This window comes from Littorina saxatilis, linkage group LG2 (assembly GCF_037325665.1).
Source record: "Littorina saxatilis isolate snail1 linkage group LG2, US_GU_Lsax_2.0, whole genome shotgun sequence".
In the NCBI taxonomy this organism is placed as follows: Eukaryota; Metazoa; Mollusca; class Gastropoda; order Littorinimorpha; family Littorinidae; genus Littorina; species Littorina saxatilis.
Genome location: NC_090246.1, coordinates 40,568,243 through 40,580,285, shown reverse-complemented (window position 1 = coordinate 40,580,285; position 12,043 = coordinate 40,568,243). Strand labels below are relative to the sequence as shown.

The 12,043-nt window shown below is 39.8% G+C and overlaps 1 protein-coding gene across 1 annotated transcript in view; it reads left to right on the top strand.

The window, feature by feature from the left end:
- Positions 1–12,043, top strand: part of LOC138958994 (protocadherin Fat 4-like) — a 104,592-nt gene that overhangs the window by 862 nt on the left and 91,687 nt on the right. The window lies entirely within an intron of this gene.

Sequence of the window (12,043 nt, the reverse complement as noted above, 5' to 3'; positions counted from 1 at the left end):
TTTGCAGGCGCGCGCTTGTGGCTTCGCCACTTCGCTGATTTGCCCCCCCCAAAAAAGAGGAACCCCCCCCTTACAACTCATTTGGTCCGGCCCTGGGTTATACGAATTAAGCTTCTTATTTGAGTGTTATATACGGCTTGACTGAGAGAGAGAGAGAGAGAGAGAGAGAGAGAGAGAGAGAGAGAGAGAGAGAGAGAGAGAGAGAGAGAGAGAGAGAGAGAGAGAGAAATCAGAACTCAGAACTCAGAAAGTTTATTGTTTAGGCCAACTAACCCGTTACAACCGGTACATATATCAAACATGACAGCCTCTCTCTCTCTGTCTGTCTGTCTGTCTGTCTCTCTCTCTCTCTCTCTCTCTCTCTCTCTCACCCACTCTCACACACATACACACACACACACTCTGACTTTCACTCTTTCTCTCACAAACACACACACATACACACACACACACATACACACACACACACACACACACACATATACACACACAAACACACACACGCGAGCGAGAGAGAGAGAGAGAGAGAGAGAGAGAGAGAGAGAGAAAAAGAGAGAGAGAGAGAGAGAGAGAGAGAGAGAGAGAGAGAGAGAGAGAGAGAGAGAGAACTTTGAACTTTGAACTTTATTTATTTATCGAGGGTAACAGAATAAGCAAAATATACATGCTTTTTTTCGTCCGGCCCTCGCCCATTGAGGGTAACTCGATTAATAACAAGAAGAAATAGAAGTTAAGTTAATTAAAATACAATGTATATAATTAACATGTCAAACAGTTAAAAAGACATTCAAAATGCATTATGAATATCAAGCAATGATGTATTATTATCACATAATTATTTACTTGTTTCCAAGAGAAACAGCATATACATTTCTTTGAAGGAAGTTTCACTGAATTGCATTTTAATTAAATCAGGAATGGAGTTCCACAATAAGGCGCCAGAATAAGAAAGACTTGATTTGTAAAGGTCAATTCTAGGGGTTGGGGTAATTAATTTGTTTAGTTTTATTGAATTATTCAGTTTGAAATTTGAGGCAATGAATGTAGGTGCATTCCCTGACATAATTCTATGCATCATTACACCTTTGTTATAGATGAATCGTGATTTGATAGGAAGAATCTTTAATTTTTTATAATCAGACATAGAGAGAGATGCATTTTTTAAAAGAATTAATTTTACAGCTCGTTTATGTAAAGAGCACAAGTGTTTCAAAGTGTTTGCACTTGCAGAGTCCCACACTGTGGACGCATAATCAATAGTTGATTGAATATATGCCTGAAAAAACAGTTTCTGTGTGCGTAGGTCTAGAAAGTGTTTAATTTTTGATAACTGATATATTTTTTTAGAAGTATTTTTACAAAGTGTATCTAAATGTTTTGACCAAGACAGATTATTATCAATGGTTATTCCCAAAACCTTATGGTTATCAACTTCAGTTACATCTTGATTTTGTATTTGTAGTTTAGGAAATTTTGATGATAGATTTTGTCGTTTTTGTCTAGTGGTTAGAAGCATGCATTTAGTTTTATTTGGGTTCAGTGACATATGGTTTAGTTCTGACCATTCCAGCAATCGATCAATGTTTTCTTGGAGGACTCTTGCTAGCTCACTTAGATCTTTGTGACTAGAATGAATTGTAGTATCATCTGCAAATAGTTCACACATACATTTAACAAATAATGGTAGGTCATTAATATAGATAGAAAATAGTAAAGGACCAAGAATAGAACCTTGTGGAACTCCAAACCTTACTGTTTGTTTACAAGAGTATGATTGATTCAGATAAGTACTTTGCTGTCTGTCTGACAAGAAAGATTTTAAAATGTTAACAGAATCAGTTGCCAAACCATAAATCTCAAGCTTTTTGATAAGGAGTTTATGGTCAATTAGGTCAAAAGCTTTAGCAAAGTCAACAAATAGAGCAGCACAGAACTGGTTACTATTAATGTTGTTTAGCCATTGGTCAACTAAGCTAATCAGCGCTGTTTGACATGAGTGTTTTTTCCTAAAACCTGATTGCTTATCATGTATCAATTTGTTGTCCTCAAAGTGCAAAAGAATATGCTTATTGATATGTTTTTCAATAATATATATATATATATATATAATATATATGTTTTTTTATAATAGAGAGAGACAGAGAGAGAGAGAGAGAGAGAGAGAGAGAGAGAGAGAGAGAGAGAGAGAGAGAGAGAGAGAGAGAGAGAGAGAGAGTAACTTAGCACACACGAGAATCCCACTCTGCACAGAAACCAGCCAGGCTGTGGATGTAGGTGTGTGTCCACGTGGAAGGACACTCTCGTCCGAATAAAAACTCAAAAGAAAGTGCATTATGTCCTCACACTTCAAAGACTAACAACAAACAAACAAAACAGAAAAACAATGTAACCGAGTGCCGTAACACTACGATCACCTCGGGAGGCGAAGGGCAATCAAACAGGATTGAAAATGTTAGGGCTAATTTCTTAACCCTATAAAAACTGTTATGCAAACCCGAAGGTTTCTATGAACATACAGACAATCGGAAACCACCAGACCCCATCACAAACACTGAGAATTCCACAATCCAGAGGTGTTGACTTAAAGGCCAACAACTCGGTAAAAGGAGCGGTAGCCTCCCCTGTCACAACAACAAAAGAAAAAAATGAAAAAGACTAATACAATAAAAACCCTTATTACACAATGCGCATCAAGTTGGATTTTCTTCATTTATTCAAATTACGGTGACTTAAATAGCATTTCTTTTGTTCGAATATTCATGAGCTGGATTCTGTGATAGGTTTGTGTTTGCTTGAATGTTAAAAACTCAAAGCGCGCGCACGTGTGTGTGTGTGTGTGTGTGTGTGTGTGTGTGTGTGTGTGTGTGTGTGTGTGTGTGTGTGTGTGATCGCTTGGTTGTTTGACGGCAATATATGCATAGATCATCATATTACGGAAGAACAATGCAGTATAGTGTTTCGCATTTACATAAAGTCGATCAAACAAATGCGTAACATTTTCCTGTTGGGATCAGACCTGAAACCTAAACCATATTAAAGTTGGCGTGAGAATGTAAAATTAATTCTCTTCCACCCGTATAACTGCAACTTGTACTATAAAAAGTGCTTTTAATCCGTCTGCTGTTCCAGAAAATTGCTCTCTTGGTTTTCTGAAACACTTTGATTCACCGAACACGCAAAGGAACGCTGCTATTCATACATGTATGAACAGTATGTTGTACTGAATGGCGCGATAGACTGTAATTATCATACCTTACTTATTCATTCACTTTCTCTTCTTCGCATGACTTGACACGAGGGTACAGCGAAATGTTCATCGCACCTGGTCGAGAAAATAATCCCCGTTCGAGTTTATTTGATATTTCTCGTATTTAATCGGGTTGATTTAAACATATCGAAAATAAAATCGTACATCAGCTTGATGGACATAAGTATAAGAATATACAGACCTGTGTACCTTTGAAGAAGGCCTGCGGGCCGAACATTTGGAAACAAAAGATGAGACATTCTGGCTTGGTGTTGAACTTTTTATATTGTGATGTATAAATAAGCTTTTTAAGCTTTCATCGTGTGGAGTGGTGCAGAGGAAAAAGAGTGTCTTGAATTCTGTATCTATCTATATATATATACGACTTGTGTCTGTGTGAGTGTGTGTGTGTCTGTGTGTTCGCGATGCACGGCCAAGGTTCTCGATGGATCTGTTTCAAATTTGGTGGCCATATTCAGGTACACCCCGGACACAACCTGGTCGATGAGATATTTCAACACGTGCTCTCAGCGCGCAGCGCTGAACCGATTTTGGTTTTTCTGTTCATCTTCCCAGATCCATTCCCACTAACTCTTCCTTATCTTCTCCAGTGTTTTGCGTTTATCTCGCTTCCTTCGTGTGGCGTCAATCCATATTCCCGTTTCTATTTTTAGAAGGTCACTGTCTACAACGCTCAATCCATATTCCCGTTATACTATTTTTAGAAGGTCACTGTCCCGGCGAAGCCGGGTATTACTCTTCCTTATCTTCTCCAGTGTTTTGCGCGTTTATCTCCCTTCCTTCGTGCGGTGCGCCGGCAAAGCCGGGTCCCCGGCGGAGCCGGGTATTCGGCTCGACTTCTTCCCGGCGAAGCCGTATCCGGCGAAGCGGGTATTCATCTAGTATATCTATCTATATATATATATACGGCTTGTGTCTGTGTGTGTGTGTGTGTGTGTGTGTGTGTGTGTGTGTGTGTGTGTGTGTGTGTGTGTGTGTGTGTGTGTTTGTGTGTGTGTGTTCGCGATGCACGGCCAAAGTTCTCGATGGATCTGTTTCAAATTTGGTGGCCATATTCAGGTACACCCCGGACACAACCTGGTCGATGAGAATTTTCAACACGTGCTCTCAGCGCGCAGCGCTGAACCGATTTTGGTTTTTCTGTTCATTTTCCCAGATCCATTCCCAGTAACTCTTCCTTATCTTCTCCAGTGTTTTGCGTTTATCTCCCTTCCTTCGTGTGGCGTCAATCCATATTCCCGTTACTATTTTTAGAAGGTCACTGTCCACAACGCTTTCATCCCGGCGAAGCCGGATATTCCCGTTACTATTTTTAGAAGGTCACTGTCCACAACGCTTTCATCCCGGCGAAGTCGGGTATTCCTCTACTTCTTCCCTGCGAAGCCGGGTATTCGGCTCTACTTCTTCCCTGCGAAGCCGGGTATCATTCGGCTCTACTACTTCTTCCGAAGCGGGTATTCATTCTAGTATGTATATATATTTCAAAATTTCAAAATTCTTTCTTAACAAATTTAGATTCCACACTTTGACTTTACATCAAAGTGTTTCCCTTCACATATGTCCTTTTGGGATTGTCAGATGAGGGTAGTCTCCCATGCCAACAAAAGCTACCACTCAGAGAGTGGTTTGCTTCTTGGTTGGATACCATAGGTTGACAACTCTCGCCCTCTCTACCATCAGATCACTCATGAGACACATTAGTGTCGAAACACGTGTCTGGTCTTGGTAGTAAAATAATGGCCCTCCTTTGAACTGAATTTCTCTGCTAATACGCTCTCCCCTCCGTGGGTGTTAGCTTCCCTTTGGAATTTAGGTCCCGTCAGAGGATGGTCTGATTTCCCCAATATCTGTGAATGGACACTGTTTACTCCCTCTCTCTCTTTTGCTCTGCTAAGAGATTTTAACAAATCTCAGACGAAAGTCTACTGACTTTCAATTGTTTCTTTTACAACTTATGACATCTATCACACCGTATAACCGGTTGATACGAAGAAACTACCCACGCTCCGGTTCAATCCATTTCAGCTCTCACGCGGCGGCAAAGCGAGGTGAGTTGCTCCACAAATTGCATCATAACTTTCACAAAAAGACATTTTATCGTATTATTGTTGTTTGCGCTTTAGCATAAGAAGTATGCGTACCATATTCCAGAATTATTTTATTATTTAAATGCACTTGTAAAAGGGGAGCAGAGAATATTGACACATTTCAAGCGTTCTGCGCCAAAATGTTGACTTTTCATTGTTATTATGGAATATTTAATGCAAGTAAAAGATTATAGTCAACGGGAAAGACAAGATTAATCAATTCTTGAAACATGAGTGTACTTTTTGGTCTTTGAAAAGTTGCAATTCGATTACATGTCAAGAAATCGCGTAGCAACCCTACAAATTGCCGGTTGATACTCTCACGCTCGGTAGGGTGAGACTCTCACGCAAAGTTTTTATTCTCTGGTTGAGACTCTCACGTATGATTGTTGCTTTATTTGAGCAAAAAACAACAACAATTTACTCGTTTATGCAGGCAATCTTTGTTTGTCCGGTATTTTGCCACTGATTCCTGTTCTTCCCCCCCCCCACACATATATACATGACCCCTCTCCCCATCATAGAGTTGTTATGTTCCCTTTTCGGCCCCTATTGTAGTTTCGGCAAACTCGGGGTGTACCGCCTCTTTACAGACAGTATGAGTTGTCATTCATACCCTAATACACCCTTGATAATGTAAATGTCCGAGAAAGCCCACACTGTTGCAGATCCTCTGTTATTGGGAAAAACAAGGATCATGGTGATTTTCTTGACATGATTCACTTGAATTTCTGCTTGTTCATGATCAAAAACTATATTTAACTACATTTCTAACGGTATAAGAGGCATGTTTGGAAGTGGATTGTGGAGTAAATATGTAAACCCGAAATACATGAAGTAAATACTAATACTTTGGCTCGGCTCGTTGATTTCATTAGAAACTCTCCTACTCTTTGTCTTAGTGAAGTTAGTCAGGTCTCTGATCAGATCTTCGTCCTCGCTTGATTTCTTCTTCTTCCTCTTCTTCTTCTTCTTCCGTGGTAGGACTGGGTTCTCTCGAACGTTGAAAAGTCCTGCAGGTTGTCCATACACTTTTGGATTTCTGCCGTTCTGACCCAGTGATTGTGTAAAAAACATATCTCAGTGACGCAACATGCTCTCTCCAACGCTGGTGTCACTCACGTCAGTTTCAATTAAAGTGACAATCACTTTGCCTTTGCCGACTCTGATTCTGAAACAGACCAGATCCGCAAGTCAATCAATGCTTTGTGGATGAATGCTTGCAAGGCAAAACAAGTAAAGGGAAGTAAAAGAATCATCAAGAGAGAGAGAGAGAGAGAGAGAGAGAGAGAGAGAGAGAGAGAGAGAGAGAGAGAGAGAGAGAGAGAGAGAGAGAGAGAGAGAGAGAGAGAGAGAGATGTTTTAAACATTAAGAGACAACATAAGAGATTTTGCATCAAATCCAAACAGGTAAACATGCTAAGACATGAAATATTCTCCGTTTTCCATTTGAAAAACTGCGTGAGAGTCGCAACCGAGTATGCGTGAGAGTCGCAACCTTTCAAAATAAAGCAAGCGTGAGAGTATCAACCGGCAATTAATTTGTAGGGTTGCTACGCGATTTCTTGACATGTAATCGAATTGCAACTTTTCAAAGACCAAAAAGTACACTCATGTTTCAAGAATTGATTAATCTTGACTTTCCCGTTGACTATAATCTTTTACTTGCATTAAATATTCCATAATAACAATGAAAAGTCAACATTTTGGCGCAGAACGCTTGAAATGTGTCAATATTCTCTGCTCCCCTTTTACAAGTGCATTTAAATAATAAAATAATTCTGGAATATGGTACGCATACTTCTTATGCTAAAGTGCAAACAACAATAATACGATAAAATGTCTTTTTGTGAAAGTTATGATGCAATTTGTGGAGCAACTCACCTCGCTTTGCCGCCGCGTGAGAGCTGAAATGGATTGAACCGGAGCGTGGGTAGTTTCTTCGTATCAACCGGTTATACGGTGTGATCTATCTATCTATCTATATCTATATACGGCTTGTGTGTGTCTGTCTGTCTGTGTGTTCGCGATTCACGGCCAAAGTTCTCGATGGATCTGCTTCAAATTTGGTGGGCATATTCAGGTAGACCCCGGACACAATCGTGGAAAATTTTTAACACGTGTGTGCTCTCAGCGCGCAGCGCTGAACCGATTTTGGTTTTTCTGTACATCCATTCCCAGTAACTCTTCCTTATCTTCTCCAGTGTTTTGCGCGTTTATCTCCCTTCCTTCGTACGGAAAGCCGGGTCCCCGGCGAAGCCGGGTATTCGGCTCTACTTCTTCCCGGCGAAGCCGTACCCGGCGAAGCGGGTATTCATCTAGTTGACTCACATGCGAAGCAAAAGTGAGTCTATGTACTCACCCGAGTCGTCCGTCCGTCCGTCCCGCCGTCCGTCCGTCCGTCCGTCCGTCCGTCCGGAAAACTTTAACGTTGGATATTTCTTGGACACTATTAAGTCTATCAACACCTGATGTGGCCTGATGGTGTATGGTTACAAGATCTCAAAAAACATGTGCGGCAACTTGACCTCACTTCAAGTTCAAGGTCACAGGGGCCGTAATTGTTGTCTTAAAAACGACCATTTTTCACATTTTCGCATTTTTTTCTGAAGTTATCGAGAATGGCAACCTTAGCTATGTATGCTATACAGGGCAATGTAAGCCCTATCTTTGGACACCAGTTTGGTTGACCTTGCTTTAAGGTCAAGGTCGCAAGGGTCCTTTAAAGTTGGATTGTATACATAGTTTGAAGTGACCTTGACCTTGAACTATGGAAGATAACTCTTCCAAATCTACATATGCGTGAGGGAAATACATTATACTTACAAAAGTGAGTCTATATACTCACCGACATCGTCCGCCTGTCCTTCCGGGCGTCCGGGCGTCCGTCCCCCCCGTCCGTCTGTGAAACCTTTAACATTGTATATTTCTTGGACACTATTAAGTCTATCAACACCAATTGTGGCCTGATGGTGTATGGTTACAAGATCTTCAGAAACATGTTTGGCAACTTGACCTCACTTCAAGGTCAAGGTCACAGGGTCCTTCAAAGTTGAAATGTATATATTTTGAAGTGACCTTGACTTTGAACTATTGAAAATAACTCTTCCAAAACTACATATGTGTGAGGGAAATACATTATATTTTCATACTAACTCATATTAGGTTACATATCTTCAAGTTCCAGGTCAGTTTGAGTTAAACTGATATTTCTTGTTCGACTCGATCCCCTAATGACCAGCGATTAGCATTTTAGGATGGAGAACCTTTTGACACAGTATGCACCATAACTTGGATGCAATTACTGAATGTGCAACTCACAATGGCATTAGTTTTCTGTAATTATTTTCTTTACTGAATAAATATTGTTTTTCTCAGTTTTATTGTAAAATTATTCTGAAAGAAAGATCAAGGTCTGTTCAGCATGTGAGTCGTGTGGGCTTTGCCCTTCTTGTTTTATATATATTTATTGATGAATAAGTAAATAAATGTAAGCAAAATAAGAAATAAACAAATAAATAAATTAATAAACAAGAAGATAGATACAAATAAATTAAATAGATACATGAATAAATACACAAATAAATAGATAAATGAATAAATAAATAAATAAATATATAAATAAATACATAATCAAAATAAAATGTTTGGGGAAAAAAGATATATGAATAGCTGGATAACTTATTCAGTTGATTGTCAAATGAATTGTTCTGATAAGGAGAATCAAGTTGCATTGTTCTTGTATTGTAACTTTCTCACTAGCAATCGTTTGTTATTGAAATAAATTATTCGTCACACCCACCGTTGCCACTGAATTTATTTTCTTTTTCCTTTTTAGCATAGCACAGAAATATCCAGCCATTCTCTTATCTATGAAGCTTTGTGGCTCAAACAACTAAGGTTGACAGTTGCACGCAGGCCGTTGGCATGATTCCAATATCAGATCATGTTCTGTTGCCAGGCATGGAAACTGCACGCACTATTTACCTGGTAACCCTTTCGTGCATGCAAAGCCGGGAGATGTGAGGGTGATCGGGACAAAACAGCCCAACGGTTTATATCTCTCTTTGTAGCCGGGCTACTTTGGTTTCGCTCTTGTGGAAGTTTGAAATATTGTAATTAAAATTATTTTTTTATAAAACGATCCAAATTTACGTTCATCTTATTCTTCATCATTTTCTGATTCCAAAAACATATAAATATGTTATATTCGGATTGAAAACAAGGTCTGAAAATTAAAAATATAAAAATTATTATCAAAATCAAATTTCTGAAATCGATTTAAAAACAATTTCATCTTATTTCTTGTCGGTTCCTGATTCCAAAAACATAGATATGATATGTTTGGATTAAAAACACGCTCAGAAAGTTAAAACGAAGAGAGGTACAGAAAAGCGTGCTATGCAGCACAGCGAAACCACTACCGCGCTCGTCAGTTTCACTCCGTTTTGCACAAGCGGCGGACCACGGTCATTGTGAAAAATTGCAGCGCGTTCAGTTTCATTCTGTGAGTTCCACAGCTTGACTAAATGTAGTAATTTCGCCTTACGCGACTTGTTGTATTTTACGACATTTATGGAGCTTTCCAAACACTTGCTTTTGCTAAGGCCCAAAAAAAAATAGGTGTGGTTACGGTAACATCGCCCAAAAAATAGGGTAGGAAGGTAGGCAATCACTTTTTTTTTTTTAAACTTTTTTTTCTAATGTGTACAAATTAAACCTACTTGACAGGGAAATAAGTGTGCGACTCGGGCGCTTTCGCTTTCATTGCGTTTTCTGGATTCGTTTTTTTTCTTCTTTTTTTTCTTTTTTTGACAAATGTAATAAAAAGTTATAGGGTCGGCCCCTAAAAATAGGGTAGGTCGGGTTACTGTAACCACACCTATTTTTTTTTAGGCCTAAGTGAAGGCAGTCCTCCTGTGCGGTAGCATTATTTGGAAGCGAACTAGGGGCCTTGTTTCTTAGATGTTATTCTTAATTAATTTGTTTTTATATTACATCTTCTTCTTCTTCTTGTCGATCACACGTCTATACTGTTAGACCGGACAGCGAGACAGATGTATGTGTACTACATGAAAAGGATATCAATTTGTCAGTTTGTCGAATCAATCTGTTCATCGGCGAGTGAGCTAGTTGATTTGTCAGCCAGTTAGGTATTCAGTCAATCTGTCCGTTCGTTCTCTCGAAAATTCGTCCGTATGTCTGTCGGTTCGGACTGAGACAGCGAAAGCTTTGACCCAGTTTGAACTCTGGCTGAGATTTTTTTTTAAAGAAGAAAAAAAGGTCTGTGCACTACCCCAGCGTGTGGGGCGATCGAGGTCACTGAGCCCTTGTAATGTTACGTCGGTATCTCCCGTGGGGCATGGACGGACGTTTCTTGCCCAGTTAACGCTCGGTTTGATATGTTGTTAATTGATCAGTCAGTTTATTAGTCAGTCAGTCACTCAGTAAAACAGTAGCTAAGCCATGCAATCAATCACTTGCCCATCAAACTGCCAGTCCACCACTTTAAAGGTTTAAAAGTTTAGTTGGCCTAACAATTCATTTGCACAGCAAATGTCCACCCATATCGAGGAATGAAAAAACCCAAGTGGGCGTTATGTGTTAGCTTAGTAGACACTGTAGAGGGAAGACGAAGTGACAGATAGTCTGCACTGAGATGAAACAGCGTCTCCTGGCCCAGAAAAAAAGATACGGATCAAATTGCAGCTAACGCTCTTATCGGTATGAGTTTTCAGTATCATGCAGGGAAACTGATACGTCGATCACGTTGGATTGAGGAAGATGATGCTGCTCACAGATAGTCTAGCTCAGCTGCAATGCATGCATAATTAATTACTGGTGATAATGATTGTCAGTGTATGATATTTCAAAGGGTGTAGCCCAAAAGGGCGCATTATGGCGATTGACGATTGGGGCGCATAGTCCATACGAGTGCGGGTGGTCGTATCCCATATGCGACCGTATTTTAGCCTACTCGGCCGATAGGCGTATACCCCATAAGCGCGCATCTTACTGGAGTTTGACGATTTAGTCATCACACACAAATTAGTCAAATGAAACGTTGTGAATCATAATTGTTTAATCTTGAAATCCAATTTGCTGACCGTACATCGCCACGTTAGTTTCACGTATTTCTCTGTCTGCCATTTTTGTCACTTTTTGTAGAGCTCGGTGTTGGACTGCAGAAATCGGAACAATGGGCGCAAATGATGTCAGTGTAATATGTACCCGCGATAGGGTATTTATAGCGTGAAAATAGCGATAACAACTGTCAAATCAAAACTGAGTGACATTCACGTGAATTTATTCGTAGCATTAACATGAGTGTGGGATTCACGTGATTTTTTTCTCACAGCATTGACATGATTTCCCGTGTAATGTACTTGCAGTTAGAATGTATGCAGAATAATGATTGAACACTGGACACGCGCGCTTATGGGATACGCGAATCCGCTGATAAACGAGAAAATACGCGCGCATTTGGGCCATTGGAAACGCGCCCATAATTATCTAGGCAATAAAACGCTCTCAAATGGGTGCGCTCATATGGGCTATGCGCTCTTTTGGGAAGCGCCGTTTTGAAACAGGTACAAGCGCTTTGTTGAAAGTTGGTTTTATTCAGGAATTATCATATCATATCATAATAATAATAATAATACGAGAATTTATAACTATGATTATCATA